At 52.2% G+C, this 20,554-nt stretch overlaps 1 protein-coding gene across 6 annotated transcripts in view; it reads left to right on the plus strand.

Annotated features, from left to right (window-relative positions):
- HIVEP3 (HIVEP zinc finger 3) overlaps positions 1–20,554 on the plus strand; it is a 404,246-nt gene that overhangs the window by 297,046 nt on the left and 86,646 nt on the right. The window contains exon 1 of one of the 6 annotated variants that reach the window (XM_084785079.1): positions 4,385–4,506. The exons of 4 other annotated variants lie outside the window; for them this stretch is intronic. The gene's annotated coding sequence lies outside the window, so the exon portion shown is untranslated. Of the gene's footprint in view, positions 1–4,384; positions 4,507–20,554 lie in introns of those variants that run through there. One more of the 6 variants, XM_084785080.1, reaches the window with a different exon arrangement.

Genomic DNA, 20,554 nt, shown 5'->3' on the forward strand with positions numbered 1-20,554 from the left:
TGAGGGTGCCTTTGATATTTATGTAGACATAGGTGAGGAACCAGTACAGGGGCTGCACATGTGAAGTGTACTTAAACAGACTCAGAAATATCTCTGAGGTGAGAGGAGGGCAGTTTGGATGAGGATGGGGCAGAGACAAGGTGGCTGGATAGGTAAACTGAGGTTTAATTATCAAAGGCACTAGGAGATACAGTGCTTTATCTAGACGGGGTCTCCCTTGATTTTGTTCAAATCCCTCTCAAGTTCAGAGGGATTTAAAAGAGCAGGCTGGGCCAGGTGTGGTGCAGTTATTCCCTTATTCGCACATAGGAGCCAGAGGTGGAAGCCAAAGAAACGGTCTATGTGAGTTTGAAGCCAACTTGGTCTACATAGCGAGTTCAAGGCCAGCCAGGGCTACATAGAGCGGCTCTCAGAAGAAAAGGAAAAAAGAACAGAAAAATGAAAGAACAGACTGAGTAGAGTGCTGGGGAGGGGCACACTGCGGCTTGATGGCCTGAAGTAGGACAACAGAACTCTGGTTTCCGGTTTGCCTTGATGGAACCCCCCCAGCCCCACCCCCACCACCATTCATGAGTATAAGCAAGATGGAAGTGGGCGGGGTCATGGATTCTAGATCACAGTGTGGGGACAGGTGGTGATTAGTACTGTTTACTTAGTCCCTCCTAGATACTGGGTACTCTCTTTCCAAGATCCATCACCCTGCCTTGTTAAAATATCACAAAAGCCTTTCAGGATGAGGTAACCAATTTCAGTAACATCCCCAGGAGGCCAGGTTCACATGGCCTCCAAGGCCTCTACTGTGACCCGCTGCCACGGCTTACTGACTGATTCAGGAGCTAGCCACGCAGTGCTTAGGCGGGGAAGAGAGGCTAGAAGAGACTCCTCAGGGACCCCAGGAGGTGCTGAGACCTCCAGCTGTCTCCCCAGGAGACAGCAACAAACACACACACACACACACACACACACACACACACACACACACACACACACGAGTAGAAAAACAACTCAGAGCATCTGAGACCAGAAAAGGATAGCCGCAGGGGAAGAGAGGTGGAGAAAGGAATGCTTGGTAGGAATAAGACCTAAATAAAAAAGAAGTCAGAGGGGCCCTCAGGGCGCGTTTGCTACCCCTGTCTTGAAGCTGCTCCCAAGAACACGGTGGCAGGCCCCACGCCTTAGGAACCACAGAGTATTTCAAAAGCCTGCCTGTCATTTGGTTGTTAGGAGCTGTAAAGGACACTGTACATGGAGACGGCATTCTAGGTGGCAGATCAAATGCCAGCCTTGCCCTGGGCTCCGGGCCTGTGAAGTCTCTATGTTGTGATGCTGACTTTGGAGCAGGGCTGTGTGTGTGTGTGTGTGTGTGTGTGTGTGTGTGTGTGTGTGTAGCATTTCCATGGAAACTAGCATTTGGCATTCTATCCTGGAACACCTGGACTGCCATCTTCTTGAATTGTAGCCCTGGAAGGAATGCGGCCTCATCCCCGGTGTGCATATATTCCTTTCCCTTACTTTAAGCTTGGCAAGCCGGAGCCCCGAGACAGGGATGGTGTGTTATCTGTTTACCTGTCGGTCTCCATCCCTGGGTGGAGCGTCCAAGCCAGCAGCTTGCATGTTGCATGTTCCCAGCAAAGGAGAAGTACCTGATTCACACCTCAGGAATGAGAGAATGTGGGAAGGCCCCTTGAGGGCAAGCAATGGGACTTTCTCAAGACCCAGCAATGTGCTAGGCAGAGGCTGGACCCAGAGGAAGGAAATGGCACCTGGCACCACCTGCCTACTACTGAGTTGTCTTCCATCCAGCCCCAGGGTGGGGGAGAGGGGTGAATCAGAAAGATGAGGCAGGCAAAAGTGTCGGGCCTTGATGTAGGATTACCTGTCATCAGACTATGACCCTGAGCACGGAGGCCAGAGTCCTAAAGACCTCACTGGTCTCCAGTGAGAAATGGTGCCATCACTAGGATAGGGCTCCTAGTGGGAGAAACAGGAGAGGACTCTCTGACAGACTATCCTGGCCACAGCTGGAAGGGCCTATGTAGCTTAGAGGATCCAAGGGATCAAGAAGGTCTGCTCCTTCATACACACACACACACACACACACACACACACACACACACACACACCATGGCCAGGATTCTTCACTTTGCTTGATACGGAGATGTGTTTGCTGGCCAGAAGCTTCTGAGAAGTTGGTCAGGGGAGAGCAGTGGGGAGACCAGTTCTAGGGTATTGGAGAGTCAGCATCAAGGATCATCTGGCAAGAACCGCAGGACAGCCATTGTACAGCATGGTACTGTGGCTTCTTCTCCCCAGCATCCAGCCTGGCCCTGTTGACATCGCCCACACACACCCCACTCGACCCAGATAATACAGGGCCAGAACCTGAAGCTCTGCAGTGATTATATGATCAGTAAACACACACACACTCTCTCTCTCTCTCTTTCTCTCTTTCTCTCTCTCAATCCTTCATTCATATGCCAACACCAGTCAACTTAGTCTTGAGAGGACAGACTAATCAAAAATGGGGGGCTCCCGGTAAGAGCCAGACTTAAAGCTAAGCTACTTCTACCTGAGCTGCCTAAAACTACTTCTACCAGGACAGCTACTTCTACAGGGCAGGGGTGGGGTGGGGTGGGAACAGGGATCTTTACATGGCAGGGTTGACTGCAACAAAACAGGAGTTGTGCAAAAGCCCCAAGAACGATTCAGTGTGGGAAGCAGCTGGAGCTGGGCTGCAGGGGTGCAGCTGTTTGGGGGTGGGGGTGGGGGCTTGGGGGGGGGCTTGCATGCACATCAAAGCACGTGGCCTTTTCTAAAGAGAGGAGATGGCCCCGTTAGAGCTGTGCTTGGGCTGCTGGAATTGGGGGAAAAGTGGGTGAGTGGCACCCACAGAACTACTAGGAAGCATTGTAACTGGTGGGTAGGCAGGCAGTTGTGAGTGAGCAAGCCTATGGTTGCACCTGCCTTCACTTCCCATCAGCCCTGCAGCTGTGGTTTTCTCCCTGCACTCCTGGGGGTGTGGCACCCATTAGATAGCTCTGTTAAGGCTGGCAGTCTGGAACTGATCCGTTTGCGCTGACCTGCTTTGGAGGGAAAGCACTGGCTCTGGTGGAGCTGGTGAAGGGAGGCACACAAATACTCAGGGTCAATAGCTCTGTCGCTTGGGCCCACATGCTTTTTGAGATCATGGCCTTTGGAGCCAGAGAGAAGCCTGGATCCTCTAAGGAGCCTTTGAGAAAGTCCTGGTCCACAAAGAAGACAATGACAAACCTTTCATGATCAAGAGAGAGTGCCTTCTTTAAAGTCTGACTGCCCCTGGTCCTCATAACCTCTCCCAGAGGCTGGTTCCAGGGCAGACAAGCTAGGCCTGGAGTCAGCCAAGCCAGGGCAGCCCACACCAAACACTGGTGGGATCTGAGCTGCCACACAAGCACCTGTAGGCTGCAGACAGTGCTGAAATCTCAAAGCCACTGCTTTGTGCTGTCTGGTGGGACCATTGGGACGGGGACGGGCCCAGGGCCAGGGCTGGGGTGGGGAGAGGCTGCCTCAAATATATTATTTGCTGTTCCTAGCAAGGACCAAGGTAAGGCCGGTCTGGTCCTGGGATGCAGAGGCTTCTGGTAAGTTCTGACCATTGGGAAGCTTCCAATGACTCCCACCCTAACCCAGTCAGAGCCTAGGGAGGCCTTGCCAGGTCCTCTGTTCCCAGCACCCATTAGAGCTGATTCCCGCTTGGGAATGCACGGGCTTTCCAGATAGGGCTGGCACCTGGAAGGAAGACTGCCGGCAGAGCGCACTTTGGAAAAGGTGATGGGCGCCCTCCAGGCCCTGTGCGCCCAAGGTATGGCGTCCAGCGACAGGGACCCGGCGGCGGCGGTCACCGGGGCTTCCCTTCTGTCCTCTCTGGAGAGCCTGGGAGGAAATGACAGCGCGGGAGCCAGGGCGGGCATGTAGGGAGGGGCGGCGCCCACAGTGACACAGCCTGTCACAGTGGAGGCGGCCCCGCAGACCCTCCCAGCCGCTGCTGGAGCCGGGGATTCCCCAGCCGCAGAGCCCCTGCCCCGGCTGCCACGCGCTGCGCCAGGCTGTTCCATGACCCCGGCTGCCTGGGCATCCCGGACCCAGCTGGTGGCCGGGCTTTGCTGGTCCCAGGCAGACAGTGGGGTCCCCGGGCTTGGCAACAGGAAACTCTGGGGAGAGAATGGAAAGAAGTGGGTGGTCCGGCCCCTGCGACTTCCCCTGACATCACTGCCCAAATAAGGAGCTTCCCAGCGGCCGCGGGGCGGCCCGGAGCCGCGCCCGCCCCGCGCCCACCCCGCGCCGCGTGGGCCGCCAGCGAGCGCCCAGGGCACCGCCGGGCGGAGCCGAGCCGGGCGGAGCCGAGCGCGCGGGCGCTGCCGAGCCGCCGGAGGCCGGGCGCGCAGCCCGGCGCAGCTCAGCGCAGCTAGCCCGGCGCGGCGCAGTCCAGCGCAGCTAGCGGAAGGCGCAGAGCCCAGCCGGCCGCAGGTAAGCACAGAGCGCCCAGCGCCCCGCAGGCACGCGACATCGGCGGGTGGGCGCGGCGGTCCCAGCTTCCCAGAACCCTTGGGTGAGAGCCGCCTGGGCTCTGCGCTGGTGCACGCGCTCTGCGCTCGCGATTCCCCAACGCTACTTCTGTCATCATCCTAGGGTGACGAGCGTTCCCGCGTCCGCACACCGCCGCCTTGCGCAGCCCCCATTTGCCCTCGGGTGCGCAGCCTCCGGGGTCCTGCGCTGATCCTTCGCAGGGACACACCGCAGGGTCCGCACACCTCTGGGAACTGCTCAATGGGTTTGGTTGTTCTGGCCACGTTTCCCCTGGAGGCCTCCTCAGTTTCAGACTGTCAGAGCCCACAGCCTTTGCTCATTGCGCGCTCACTGTTAAGAGAGTGAAAGTAGCCTTGCATTGGTTCTTCCTTACCCTTGGCAGAATTGCACCTGGGTTGGAGTAAGGGCGGTGATACCTAGGGGTCCATACCTGCAGTGGTAGGGAAAGTGTTGCCATTGGCAAGGGCCTCACAGACTGGTGTTTCTAGAGCCCTGCTCCATGGGCGTTTCTGAGAGCCCCCCACCTCCCCCTTGGCATGTGCAGGGTGCTTGGACTTGGGGGCAGGACTGGTGGTGGCTGCAGAACAGGTGCGGTGGCATCGGCCTTGAGTTCGGCAATTGCTCATCTATAAAAGCCTAATAATGTGTTCATGGATGGTTTGATGAAGACCACAGAGGAAAACAGGTAGAGTCAAGCATCCGGCCCATAGCAGTGGCTCAGCCAGATCAGATTGGTCTGAACTTCATTAATTTGTGCTCTTACCACCTGGAAAACGGAGAAGAGTGTACCCCAGGGAGAACGGAGGGCTTGTAAGTGAAATTGTTTTGTAACTGTGAAGTTTTGTGCACATGGTGGCTCCAGTGTTTGGAGTGATTTCTGGCCAGGCATTTGTCAGGGCTCTGCTCTGTGACCTAGACACCATTCTGCCCCATCATCTGCACCGAAGCAGGCGTTAACAAGTGTCCTTTGTGCCGGCTAGCACATTTCCCAGAGCGTTCCGTAGAACGTTAGCTCTGAAGGCTGTTCCTCAAGTCAAGGTTCCCCTGTTTAAGTAAGTCTGGAAGTTTCCACATGCTCTTATTACCCATCTGGCCAATCAATACATATTGGCAAATTAAAGGCTCTGAAAAGTCTTGCAGTGTAAGATCCTGTTTAACTCTGTCAAATCCAGCATTTTTTTTTTCTTGTTTGCTGTGGACCCTTTTCAAGTGACACAGGCTTGCTCTGGAGCGAAACAGCTTCATGATATTCTTGTAGAGCCGATGTGGTGCTGGGCACTTGCAAATGGACTGACAGATAAGTTCTAATTGCCCTCCTGGATGTGGGATGGCCAGGAGCTCAGAGCCACAAGTGGCTAGCCAAACAGTGGCCTGAGATCACCCAGTAGCGACCAGATCCATTGAGCAGTTCCCAGAGACAGTTAACCAACTGTCAAAACACTGAGGATGGGGACCAGGACCCAGGGTCCCATCCAGTGCTCCCACGTAACTGACCTGCATGCAGAGGTGAGGAAATTCTCTTCTGGAACCATCCTTGCTGCCTTATGTGGGCACCTAGAGAGCACACTGGGAAACACATGGCTTTACATGATTGGTTACTGCATGAACTGTGGACTGGGTGCCTACCATGCAGTATTTGTTTCTGGGACTCCCCCATGTAAAGTTCAAGCAGTTTCACAAGCTGCAGTGGGGGAGGAGACAGTGAGCTCCATGATGACCAGTCTCTTACACACACACACACACACACACACACACACACACACACACACACACCTATGTACTGCTTTATATTGAAAAGCCCACTTCTATACATAGACCCCCTGTAGATATGGATTATCTCCCCCGCAACATGATCCTGTGCCCTCATCCACACATGCTCACACTCGCTCCTACACACTTCACACTGTACATTTGTTCACACTCACATCTGCTTCTACACCCACATCCCCCCCCCTCTCTCTCACACACACACACACACATCCATCCTGTTGTGCTCCAGCCTGTGGCCAAGAGTCACTCATCAGAAAACTCCCTTGCCCCCATGCCCCCAGAGTTGGTGGAATGCCTGCATCTGCTCCCCAAGATGCATCCTGAGTGACTGGGGAACCCTCTTGGGGCTGAGCCAATGCCCAGTGTTCTCAGGGTCTCCTACTTTCCTTCATGTCCTGCCCTATTTGCTCACGTTGTTTCACTGCGATTTGGTCACATGGAAAGGGATATTGCAGCTCTGGGGCGAGTACTCTGTTAGTCTTAATCAACTGTCAAAACATAGCAAGACGCCACCACTTAGCAGAAGAGAGTCCGTGAGTGCCCCTGGTGGCAAGGATGGCTGTGACCCAGACCAGCATCCTAGGGGATGCACTGAGTGGGGATCCCTAGATGATCCCCAGCTGTGGTGGGTCTTAGGCGGCCATCTAGGGATTCCAGCTGTGAAAGCTGTCCACTCTCCTCTGCTTCAGGAGCCTGCTCTTTGGTGGGAAGGAAGAGGGTGGCATCAGAAGGGCAAGATCAAGCTACCTGGCTCAGATGCCCAAATAGAGAGAAAGGCAGCCGAGGGACAGGATGCATTGGGGGCAGAAGGGAGGATGTGCAGACGTGGGACTTGGGGCTCCAGGAATGCTCAGACTTGACCCTGGTCCTGGGTCCTGAACAGTGGAAGTGGGAGAAAAAACAAACAAACAAACAAACAAAAAATGCCAGACATAGGAACAACAGGTTAAGTTCCTTAAGCTACAGGGGGCCAGATTAAGGGACACCAAGAGGACACAGGCAGCTAACCACTGCCCATGGACTCCTGGCCAGCATCCTCTAGGGGAGCCTTCTGCTCCATTTAAGGTCTAATTACCATCTTGGCTCTGTCACAGAGGCCAAACTGCAAGCATCTCGTGCTTGGAGACCAGGCTGCCTCTGCTCTTTCAGAGGATTGGCCCTTTTATCTGGCCCACCCCTACCCTAGTCATGCCAAGAGGGTGGCACTCCTGGGGTGCCTCCCTGCCACCCCACTGCGGAGTCCTGTGATCTGTGTGCAGGCGATTAGAGGCAGTTCAGGTGGTCCATCTGGATGGTGGATTGGTTGTGCTGCTTCCATTATTAATAACCATGATGTCACGCATCTGCGCGGCTCTCCATCGGCTGCAGAGCACTCTCTTCCTATTATCCCCTGCGCTCTGTGGGCTGAGCTGCCAAAGAGGGAGGGCTTGGAGGGATGGCTTGGACATTGCCACACACTGTCGCTGCTACAGGCTTACCCAGGCCACCCCCCATGGGCTTGTGCCTCTGTTTCTTCAGTTGCAAAGCCATTTCTTGAGAACTGAACTCCCGAGGCTCTTGATGGGGTGATGGGAGAACTCACGCCACATGTCAAGGGCCTGGCACAGAGTAGGCACTTTAGCAACTGCTGGTCCTTTATCGTCCAGGCAAGGAAGTCAGAGTTAAGCAGGATTGTGACTTTCCTATCTATTTCTGTGACCCCAGCCTGCCTATTGTAGGACTTTCAGTGACACTTTAATAAAATATATTTACCATGTATGTGTGCATGTCGGGAGACAATTTGCAGGAACTCGGTTCTCTCCTTCTACCATGTAGGTCCTGCGGATCAAACTCAGGCCCTTAGGCTTGGCAACTTTGCCCACTGAGCCATCTCGCTAGCACCCAGTAGGCTTTTCATACGTGTCCTGTTGAGTTAATTTGCTTACAGTGCGCAGCCAGCTCAGAACAGAGATGTACTTTCTATCTGCTCCCTGACTCCCCTCAGCCCTGGCTGTGGCTTCAGCACACTTATCCCCACCTTGCAGCAGCCGAATGGTAGCATACAAGCTGTGGAGTCGCACAGACCCAAGTATGTACCTCCTGCATCCTCACCAGGGACCTTGACCATGTGCCGTTCCCTCTCTTGAGCCTTGGCTTCTGGTTCTTTAGGACAGCATGCTCACCCTGAGCTGCAGGGTGGGGCATCATCACTGCTGTACCAAATACACAAGAGAGGCTACATGAAAGGGAAGGGTTTACTTGGGTATACGATTACAACGGGGACAGGCAGGAGCTGGCTTACATCAGACCAGGCTACAGAGCGGGGGATGACTGCTGAAGTTCGGCTTAATTTCCCTTTCTCCTTTTCATTCAGGCTGGGGACTCAGCCCAGGGGATGGTATCCCCCACATTCAGGGTGGGTCTTTTCTCCTCAAGCAATCCTCAAGTCTTTTTTCCTCAAGCAATGGAAACACCCACACACCCACAGGTGTGTCTCCCAGGTGATCCCAAAGCGGGTCAAGTTGCCAATGAAATCCAACCGTGACCATCATGTGGATTCCAGTGGGCTCCCCTCCCCCAACATTAGATATGTCACTAAGCGCTGAGACAGTGAACCACGATGTCCCCACCGTTGTCGTGAAGTCTTAGTGATTGCTACTCAAACCCCTGAAATCTTTGTCTTTAGCTGCTTCAAGAGGGCTTGCTCTAAATGGCAGCCTCTGGAGGAGGGTCCATTTCATAACAGGATCCTAGTCTTGGGGTGAGAGACCCATCAGCTCTTCTGTCTTCTTCACCACCCCCCATTCCCCTCACGTAGCTCTGCCTCTGGTACATGTTGAGGGCCAAAGCCAGTCAGAGCCCCTGCATCACTCCCCTTGCTTGATGCCCATCAGCGGCTCAGGGAGTGAAGGGAGTCTGGTAGGTCCACGTTGAGTTTAGGTTTGTGCTGGTCAACATCAGCCTTGGGCCAGAAAGTGGGTGGGTACACACCTGGCTTGGGACACTCTCACAGCTTATTACCAGGTGTGTTGAGATCTTCTGTGGGCTCAGATCTGGGCCAGGTTCTAAGAGAAATCCTGTATTCTCTAGGAACTCAAGTTGAGGAGATCCATGCCTCCCATGGCCCCAGACAAGGCACTATTCTTCTTCAGGTCCCAACTTACTCATCTCTAGAATGGGTTCTCACAGGTGACTTCACTCACAGGGCTCCACCTTCTCTGGCACTGTCCAGGATGGGGGGTTACCTACCTGGAGGTGTGACACCGTGAGGCCAGCTCTGCTACTCACTTGGGCAATGTCTGTGTGTTCAGGAGCTGTTTCCTTTTATTTCCTTAAACTGTGCTTGTGACACCTGATTGTGGAGCACTGGCAAGGCTGGGTGAAGTGGCCATGCAATGTGCTGGTTCTTGGCCACCTCTCTTGCTTTGCATTCTGCCTAGCTCGGAGCCCTGCACCCCTACAGGCTGCTGTTCCAAGCAAGTAATCTTCATCCATTGCCAACAAAGTTCAAGTACCCCCAGGCTGGTCAGATGTAGGTAGACTATCAGATTGGAGCTCGGGGGCATAAGCAAAAGATGAACTTGGAAAAACTCTAGGGCTGGTCCGAGTTATTGCTGCCTCGGTGGGGACTGTGACGCTGGAAGGTCTCTAGCGTTCTGAAGCATGATGTTCTTTGTGAAGCCACGAGTAGGTTTCCTAGGAAGCATTTGGAGTCTTCCAGACACCCAGGACAGAACTTCGGATGTTGAAAGTCATTACTTCCAACACTCAGGTCATTTCTCACATCTGCACCCTTTTCTGGAAGGTTCCAGATGTGGAGAAGTCAGAGCCAGGCTGCAGAGCAGGGCATCCTGGGCTGTTGGTAGACTTGCCATGATGCTGCTGTGTGCCTTTGGCATCTCCCTTCCCTCTCTGAAGCTCAGTGCCCTCATCTGCAGCCCCTCACCACTGACCCCTACCCCCAGCCAGTTCCTTCTGCCTGAGCAGTCTGTGGCTTTTGAAGCTGATGTGCTCCAAGGAGGGACTCCCATGAAGGAGAGGATGGGCTGTTGGGAGTTTTCCCAGCTCCTTCTTAGACTCACTGGACTGGTGAGATGGCCCTAGATGAAGAAGACACTGTGGTCCGTAATTGGCAGAGCTACAGAGACTGGCAAAGGGGTAGTAATGTCATAGAATTATTATCTTTCTTAAGGAAACTACAAAAAGCCCCAGATTCCAAAACAGCTTGTTTGTTTGTTGTTTGTTTGTTTTTCATGAACTCAAACAGTATGGTTAGAGGAAGGAGCCCTGTGTTCAGGTGACCAACCAGGAGGCTGGAGGCTGGGGGTTGTCAACTCAAACTGAGCCACCCATCATCTGAGGTCCTCTGTCTGCTCAGTGCTGTCCTAGACACAGGTAACCCTCTGTGCTCTCCTGGGACTTATCAGGTGTGATTTAACAGGTCATGTAGGGTAAGTGGCTCAGAGCAAAACACAGCAAGCATGAAGGAGGATGCCAAGGGCGGGTGTTGCCAGGCTTTTGCGTGTGGGAGGCCAGGGAAGGCTGCAGGGAGGGGGCAACGTGTGAGTCTAGACCCACAGAAGCATACACCTGGACAGGCTAATTCCAGGGGCACCCCCTTTTCTGTCGGGTACACAGAGACCTGTGGTATATCTTGGATCGAGCTGACAGGGATAGCTCCAGAAGACAATGCAGACTATGGCCTGTCCTGCTTTGGAAGTAGGTTATGGAGTATGTTCCTGACAACCATTACAGTAGCATTGGTGATCACAATCCAGGAGCTGCCGAGCTGAGTTGTAAGGCTGTCCATGTTGGCTGTCCCCTTCAGGCCTCCAGCAAGGCAGAGAACTCCTGGCTTACCCTGTGGACATAGAGGCTGAGACCTGATGAGCTCAGGGCCAGGTCACGGTGAAAAGCAGAGTGGACCCCAAGACAGAACTTACTGCCCGTGGGATGTTGCTCCCCGCAGGGTGGCTGGAACCCCACCTTCACATCCACCTCATGCCACCCTGATTTTAACAGGCAGTGGTGCCGATTTCTTAAAAGCAGCACTAAGCCCGGAGACAAAGCCACATGATGACTAAATGCTTAGTGATGCCTTAGATTGGACCTTGAGGCAGAAATGGGGCATTGGTGGGAAACTGTGAGATACAATCTGCAGCTCAGCCACTACTCACACCCCAACGTCAGTGTCTTCATTTTGACAAGCACATCGTGTTATGTAAGGTGTGAGCTCCGAAGGAAACTGGGCGGGGAATATTGAGGTCGCTTCCAAATAATCGCAAATTTCTCCAGTGAAAAGCTGACTTATATACGTGACTGAATGGGGAGAGAGAGCTCAATGCATGAAGGCCTTATTGCACACGGGTGAGGATCAGAGTCTGGATGCGGGTGTCAGGGGGGCTGTCTGTAATGCCAGAACCTGGGTGGCAGAGATGGGGGATCCCCAAGAACAAGCTGGCTAACTAGATCAATCAAAAGGGTGAACCCAGGGTTCGGCAAGAGATCTCAACGAAGTACACAGAGGACAGTGGAAGATGTCCGGCGTCAAGCTGGCCTCAATACACACATGCACTCCTGTGTAGGCACCTGTTCCTAGGCGGTCTCATACTCATGCAAAAATAGTACACACATACACAATGCACAGACACACATACACAATGCACAGTGGAAGGAAGATGGATGAACGGCCAGGTGATTGTCTGAATCCACACACATTCCCACCACCTGGCCTTTCAGAGTTACTTAGGGAAGCCACGAGAGACCCTGAAGTATTGGACTCTTTGGCTTTGCTGGCCACCCCAGCACAGAGAGAAACACAGTGACTTCCCAGTGCCTGGACCACAGTGGTAGAGGAACACTGAGGTTCCTCCTGGGAAGTGGCTCCAGTGACTGTCCAGTTCACCATGTCATCTACTTTTCCAGTTGTCCTGAGTCTGCCCTGTACACCTGGTGGCAGCTCACCGGCTTGTTTCCCGGCTGCTGTGACCAGCTGTGGATGTGGGGTGTTACGGCCGGCCCAGCTGTGCCGGCGACCAAGCTGCAGTGGCTGACAGGGAAGTGGAGGGAAGCTCAAAACAGAGAGAGAAGGTGGGAGCAGGTGATCTAGTTCGCTTTGGTGCTGGAAAACACTTGGACCTTGAGAGGGCTTTCCATGGAATGGAAGAAAGAGACTGGGTTGTAGCAGTGCCAAGGCTGGGGCCTGATTTGCCACCCACAAAACAGGTGACTTGGGGGGACTCACCTGCTGAAAATCACTGAGCCCAGAGCCATTGCCAGCTCTCCCTAACTGCTGGTCCAAACAGCTCGTCTTAGTTAAGGTTTCTATTGCTGTGAAGAGACACCGTGGCCACAGCAACTCTTATAACAGAAAGCATTTCATTGGAGCTTGCTTACAGGTTCAGAGGTTTAGTCCGTTGTCATCATGGCAGGAAGGATGGTGGCGTGCAGGCAGACATGGTGCTGGAGAAGGAGCTGAGAGCTCTACATCTGGATCCGCAGGCGACAGGAAGGGAGGATGAGCCACTGGGTCTGGCTTCGAACTTATTGGTGAGGCATGTGATGCCTGGTGTGCAGGAAGCCACCTGCATCCTCTCCTAGATGATATTTAGAGTTTAAAAGGGGAGGCTACCCATGCCAAGATGGGCTCTTTGGTTTGTTGCTGATGTTGGTTTTAAGTTAGTGTCTCGTGTAGCTCTGGCCAGCCTTAAACTCACTATTTGGCCAAGAATGACCTTGAACTTCTGGTCCTCCTGCTTCTACCTCCTGAGTGTTGGGATTGTAGCTATGTACCACCATGCCTAGTTTATTAGGTAGGCACTAGGGACCAAACCCAGGACTGTGTGCATGCTAGGCCAGCGTTGTTTTCATCAATCCTGTGAAATGGTAGGTTTGTAAAGCATCGCCTCAGGATGTATATGTGTGGGTAGGAAATAAAAACCCTCTATAGCTGAGCACTTTTGGGAAAACGTAAAGGTCCTTGTACCACAGGACTTCTCAGTGTGCATAAGCTGCAGGTCGCTTACTGAAAATCAGTCAAAGGGTGTGTGTAAGCATTGTGAGTGTGGCAGTGTGTGTGCAGGAGTGGCTGTCATGCGCAGCTTTCCAAGACTGACTGGTCAGAAAAGGTATATGTGTGTACATGTGCACATACATGATGTAAGCATATAAGAAGGCAGAGTGGAGTTTTGCAGAGATGCATTTTGGGAAATCCTGAAGTCATCCAAGGTCAAAGCTAAAAGTGTAACGTGAACATACAGTAGCTTTAAAACTTGTTTCTGCCTGTTCAGTTCAGCTTGTCAGTTTCTCACATTTTTCTGATTTTGTTAATGTAATTTCTTTTTTTCTCGGAAGAAAAGTGGCAAATGGCATGCAAACACTGTGTGTGTGTGTGTGTGTGTGTGTGTGTGTGTGTGTGTGTGTGTGTGTGTGTGTGTGTGTGTTCTCTGCCTCTGGGAAGTGTGAGGACTATATATGGTGCACAGTCATTGCAGTGAGCATGGCTTGGTCCACAGAGCAAATTAGTATCTGGTCTGTGACCCAAAAATCCACATGTGATGCTGCTGTTTAAAAAAAAAAAAAGAAAAGAAAAGAAAAGGAAAAAGAAAAAAAAAAGCCAACCCACCCCACCCCCGCAAAACAAAAACATAACAAAAAAACCCCACATCACTGCAACACTGTCAATAAGCACCAGAAACAGCTTTGTGGAGGGTGGCTTTGCACAGGTACTCTCCTGGTACTTGGACACACACAAGCACACAAGTGTCTGCCGCACTTAAGAGCCGGGTCTCCACCACCCAGTGTGCACCTTGAGAATGCCTTTGATTTGATGACGGCATCTCGTTGGGCATGGCTTCACCCCATGGGCTGGTCCTAATCTTGCCCAGGCAGTCTGGCTCTTATTCCCAAGCCTGCCCACTTCCTCCAGCAGGTCCCCAGGCATGTCAGTGTCCCAGGAAGGGGCAGGGGCCTTGTTATATGCACACTGAGAAGTCCTATGCTATAAGGACCTTTGCACTCTCCCTGTGTAGTTCAAGCTCAGCCTCCTTACCTGGCGGATGAGAACTACATCCTTTTAAAGATGGTATTCAATAGAGGAAGCGATAAATAACAGAAAGGGGGATTTTTGGGGGGACTTTCTTTATGGGTTAGGTTACAGGGGCTGTGGGAAGGCTCAAGAACCCACTAATTTGCAGATGGAAGGATGGGCTCAACTTGTCCCTCAGACTCAGCCCTGCCCTTCATCTAACCATGCCTGACCTTGGACCAGAGTCTTTGAACCTGCATTTTCTTGGCCATAGACAAGGACTATGCTACCACTTGACAGGACCCCAGTTCCATGCTATGACTTTGGTGGGGATCCTAGAACAGTGCCTAGTGCACAGGAAGTGGCAAGCTTACAGTTATCACACGTGAGAAAAATTCCATTAACAAAGTAAAACAGCAGCCACGTGCCAAACATTTTTTTTTTAATGTGTGAAAATAAGCAGACAGCTTGCAAGGTGAAAATGGCCATAAACACATGATGGATACTTCAACTATTAAGCCCAAGGGTCGATGAGTTAAAATAGGATTATTTTGCCTAAAACTGGTCAAAAAAGTGTGATAAAATATAGATATCAAATTCTTGCAAGGGCCTACAAGACTTGAAAGGCTCAATCATCATGAATGAAAGCTTTAAGTGGGCATACTTGCTTAAACAGGCTGATCCCAGCTCCAGAGAGACCCATGTGCAAGGAAGGGCCTTTCCTGTAGCATATTGTGTGTCAGAGAACTGACAAGGCCCTCCATGCCTGGCTGAGGCAGGACTCAAACAGAGTGGCGTTGAATGTCTAGTGTCTGTTATAAAGAAAGATTTGTGCCTAGGGAGCCATTGTGGTGGGGACAGTCAGGGCATACTCCTCACCGGCAGGTGGCTTCCACGTGGTGTGTTTGGCTCAGTCCCACGCTAACCCAGAAGATGTTCAGGTTAGTGCTGGCTAAGCATGGCCCTGCATACGTTCATATGTAGAATAGTTTCTGTGTTCATAGAATCTGCCTCAGATGATACCCCGTCAGCCATGAGTAGAGTAGGATTTCGGAAGGTGGAAGAGAGACTTGTCTACCTCATACATATCTCTCTGTTTCTCTCTCTCTCTCTCTCTCTCTCTCTCTCTCTCTCTCTCTCTCTCTCTCTGTTTCTCGCTCTCTCCCTCTCTCTGTTTCTCTCCCTCTCTCTGTTTCTCTCTCTCTCTCTCTCTCTCTGTCTCTCTGTCTCTCTCTTTCTCTGTCTCTCTGTCTCTGTCTCTCTGTCTCTCTGTGTGTGTGTCTGTGTCTGTCAGTCTGTCGGTCTCTGTGTGTGTCTCTCTGTCTCGTGTGTGTGTGTGTGTGTGTGTGTGTGTGTGTGTGTGTGTGTGTAGAGGGGGTGTACATAATCTTACTCCATACACTCTGTAGCCTAGGCTGACCTTAAATCCTGGTAATCCTCTTGCCTCTGCCCCCAAAATTCTGGCATTATTTGAGAGTCACTATGCCTGACGTGTACATGTGTTTTGTTGTTGTTGTTGTTGTTGTGTTTTGTTTTGAGTCAGGGTCTAATGCAGCTCAGGCTGCCTTCTATATCCCTATGTAGCCAAGGATATCCCTGAATTCCTAGTCCTTCTGTCTTCACTTCTCACGTGCTGGAACTGGAGGCATGTACCACTGTGCCCAGGAACATGTATATTTTAAGCAAAGACAATTAAAAAAAAAAAAAGGACTGGGAAAAGATCTCTGAGGTAAAGTCTGAGGTAAAGAATTGGTGTATTGAGTCGATGAAATAATCCATGGTGGGTATCAAACACGGTACCTGGCACCTTGTAAGTGTCCCCATGAACATCTTTCACATCTTTTTCCTCCATGGAGTCTGGGCCAAGTCCCTTCTCCCGCCCCTGCAGATCCACCTAGTATTTCCCCAAACTTAGTAAGTATGCAGCTGCGATTGCGACAGTGTCAGCCACCCTCATGCTGTGTCACCCACATAGAGCCACTTGTCTAGAGGACCCATCTGCCCATCACCTAGACAGCCCCCAGGGTCCTTTCTTTGTTATGAAGAGGAAATACAGTCACCCCTTCCTGGGTGTGTCTAGCGAACGCCTCCTGTCTCTCCCACCTTGCAGTATGGGCCCCCTCTGTCACCCCCACATCCCCAGGGTGCATGTCAGTCATGTGGCTCATGTCTGGCTTGTCTCTCTTCTGTTTCTGTTCACAGCCAGGCTTTCCAACCCCCGGGGGGGGGGGATGTGGGCTTTCCTGGCCCCCTCCCCCACCAGCTTCCACCTGGTCCTGGCGAATTCCGTCATGCTTGCTTAAAATCATCCGACTTCCAATTTGCTAATTTAATTCTAGTCTTACAGAATTTTGGCAACCCTGCCAAGCCGGGTGCCAGATGCAGATTTAATGAGCATATTTTCAGTTCTTTCTTTCCTGTCTCCATGAAGATGCTGAAGGGAACGGGGTCTGGACTCACTCCCCGGGACACCGCTTTTCTGGAGCACTCTTTCTTGCCTTTAACCTAGCACCTCAGGGTGGGGCCTTCCTGCCAGGGCTCTCCCCAGCTGACTGGAGAGGTTCAGGAGAAGGAGCCATCGTTGCATCATCCTACCCATCCTAGAAGCCCCAACCCACTTCCCAGCATTTGGGCCTCACAGGAAATGTATTTGGAGAAAATTGCTTATTTCCTCCGGCCCATGTCTTCCTGTAGCCATGTGCAGTTCAGCAGATGTTCGCTGACGGGTGATTTTAGCAAACACACACTGAGTGCTTTCTAGCATGGTCCATCCGCAGCCTGCAGCAGCGTTATGGTGTGGGGGGCTGTTCCTCCACTCCACAGTGGCAGGCTCAGACTGCAGGCTCCGTTCTGCAGCTCAGACCATGCGCACTGGTCACCTCATTTGAACCCGTATGCTCTCCTTACGGGAAACATTTTTATCCCCAGAGTAAAGACTCAAAGAAGTCAGGTGGGCGGTTCGAGGCCACAGAGTGACGAGTGGCAGAAGTGGGACTCTGCCTGAGGTTTTTGATTCTAAATATAGGGCTCTTTTCATTGACCAGGAGCAGTGACCCAGAGCCTGGCACCGCCACCTGTGATCTCAGTGTCACTGCTCATGACTGGTCAGAGCACGCCCATGTTTTGTCATGTTCACATACACAGATGCACCTGCTGCCCAACACAGATGTCCTCACAGTGCAGACAAAGTCGTGGTGTATGTGAGCTACAGACACCAAGTGTGCAGCTCTTAGGAGGGTATCTTAACAGGAGTCACAGCACCCTGGAGTCTAAGCTGAAGCAAGAAAGGCCAAAGGCCAAAGGCCAAAGGGCTCTACATGGAGTTTCCCTAGAGGAGGAACAGATGAGGGGTTCACAAGGAAAGCCTTGCCTTGGGGGCTAGTCTACCCTGTTCCTGAGCCTCTGCCTTGCAGAAGTGTGAGCTGAGGCTGGCTACAGTCAGCCACCTCCTGATGTTTTAAATAGTGCAACTTCCTCCCAGACCCTTAACTTTTTTTTTTTAACCCAAATAAAAATCATACGCTGAGTTCCCATCATATAACAGAGAGGCATAGTTGGAGGTCTCTTGAGTAGCCGATGGCTTTCTTTGCAGGGAGCGAGTTCAAATTGTTTCATTGACATCTATCATTGTTGGTCTATGTGTCTCCTCCCCCAGGCCCCTGGGATAGATCTGTAGCTGCAGCCTCGGGGCTTTGCAGCCTGGGGAAGGCCAGTCAGACTTGGTCCTCCCAGATAAGGACTACATAAGCTGATGCAGAATGCCTTAGCACAAGCCCACCTCAGGGCACAGACGTCTGTGTCCTCGATGGAACTGGGTGTGAGCTGTCAGAAATCAAACAGGGTGCGGCGCTTCTGGGACCAGTAAGGACAGTGCTGCATGAATGCTCAGCCTTACTATGAGGACTCTGGTTCTCAGGAAGAGCCTGGGAAGAGGAAGGGTTTGCTGAGCTTTGCAGACAAGCTTCTCAGGACTGGAAGAAAGGATGGGCACAGGGCACATGCAGAGCTGGGGACCCACTAGAAGATCTGTCCCTAGCTGCTGCTCTTTGTGAGTGTCAGGTGCTGGCCCAGATCCCCAGACCTTAGATTTGGGCATGAGATCAGAACCAGGTACCAGCGGCTGGTAGCAAGAAGGCAGAGAAGAAGCAGTTGGAACCTGGTAGGGAGATGCAGCTAGGGAGGAGAGACTTTGTCCTGCAAACTGATCCTTGGGTACCAATCACTGCCCTCTCTCATCCTCTCCCTGGAGCCAGGCAGCAGAGGACTGTTTCCCAAGCCTGGGAGCAGACCTCCAGTGGGACCTTCCCCCATGGGGTGGGGGAGGGAGAGAGTAGGGAGGCAAGGGATGGGCAGGGGATGCTTTTTCATCTTACTGGGGTTATTTCTGGCTCTGCTCTGGTTCCTGCAGTCTCTGTGGAAACTGTCTGTGCCCAGCTCAGTGTGGAAACACAATGAGGTTTGAAAGGATGATGTGTGCAGAGCAGACAGCAGGGAAGCCATGGTTGTTGCTACTGCTGCACCCTGTATGTGTGTGTGTGTGTGTGTGTGTGTGTGTGTGCGCGCGCACACACACACACACACACGCACGCACACATGCTCAGTCCCTTGAGCAAACCGTTTCTGCTCTGGACCTCAGAACACACACACATACCTGTTGTCTTCCTCTCACTACCCACCCACTCTCTTGCTTGCTTATTCTGGGATGCCTTCCCCTTGGACTCTCCCATGCTATCTGGAAGTCAAGACTGCTCCCCTCTGTGACAGGATGCCCCCATCACACACCACAGATTTGTAAGTTGGTTCAAAGAAGGAAAGGGATTGAGTTGGAAATCAGCTGTGAAACACTGACTATCCAGGATTACCTACGTGAACCTGGTATAGCCACACAGGTCCTTTAAATACATGTATGAAATTGTTATTTTAATTATATAAATGTATAGGTTATCATGTGATATTCAGATGTGGAGGACCAAAGCCTACAGGTAGCATCTGGGTGTGTGAAACACTCCGTTGACCCTTGGTGGCTGTGAGGGGAGTTGTGAACCAAGAAAGGAGGGAATGTTCTACTACTTTTAAGAGGTGAAGAAACACATTCCCCCCGCCCCCCGGGAATTCTAGAAAGTTACCAAAGGCCTGCTGACAACTTGTTTTTAGGTACAGTGAGCTGCATTTTGGATTCCTAATGCCCAGAAACCTTGGGTCATATGTTAGCATATATCAACCCACTAAGCTGTCTTGTCCCGGAAACCTCTAAGAACTCAAGTGACAAGGAGGTGAGACTATGCTGAGGGACAGGACCTCCCTGTGCCCAGGACAAAGCCGTACTTTCTGGGGGTCTGATGTTTGCCTAGGATCTCACTCTTGAGCACAAGTCCACTTGGTGAGCGTGCTGCTCTTTAGAGCCCTGGGCAGGTACTGCTGCGGCAAACACACAGTCTAGGTCCCCTCCTCTGGTCCCACTCCCCAGGTCCATCCTGTCCTTTCTTGGTCATCTATCCTTTCCCTGTTATTCTGTGTGCCACTGCTGGCTGACACCTGTTGTGACATGGGTGTGTGTATGTTGGTGAGTGCACATGTACAGGCTAGACATGCACAAGGCTGCCTGGGATGCCTTAGCCAAGTCCTTGCCTCCTTCCTCCCTGAAGGCTGCAGAGCAGCGAGTTTGTGTAAACTTCAAAGGTGATGTCCTTTGAAGTCCAGGGGCTGTAGCTCAACTTCCAGCAGTGGCGTGTGGCACTTGGGATGTCTGGGACTCTTCTGGCCCTGCCTTGTTGGATACTTCTTTTACACCCTGGCTTAGGTGGTACCTGGGAGACGTGAACCCCAGGGTCTGGTAACAGGCAAGGTTAGAGACAATGGGTGCAGAATTGAGCGAGGCATTCGACTCCCAGGCCATGCAAATCTGGCACACAAAGTCGGCCCCATGTCCCAGTTTACAGATGATGGAAACTGAGGTCCAAAACAGAAATGCTTTGCTCAAGGGCACAGGAGGAGCAGCCGGAAAGCGGGGATCAGAGCATGAGTGTAAGCCCGGAGCGGACCCACTCTCTTTCTGATTCAGTGCTGGGTGAACGGCTGAATGAGTTTTCTGAAGCAACTCAAATTTATTGAGCAGCTATTCCTGTTAATACCATGTTGGGGGCAGGGCTACGGCTTGGGAACAAGACAAACAGGACCTGGCCCTCCCCTGAGATTGTTTTCTTCTGTGGAGAG

Source organism: Acomys minous, assembly GCF_964271855.1.
Source record: "Acomys minous genome assembly, chromosome: 6".
Taxonomy (NCBI): domain Eukaryota; kingdom Metazoa; phylum Chordata; class Mammalia; order Rodentia; family Muridae; genus Acomys; species Acomys minous.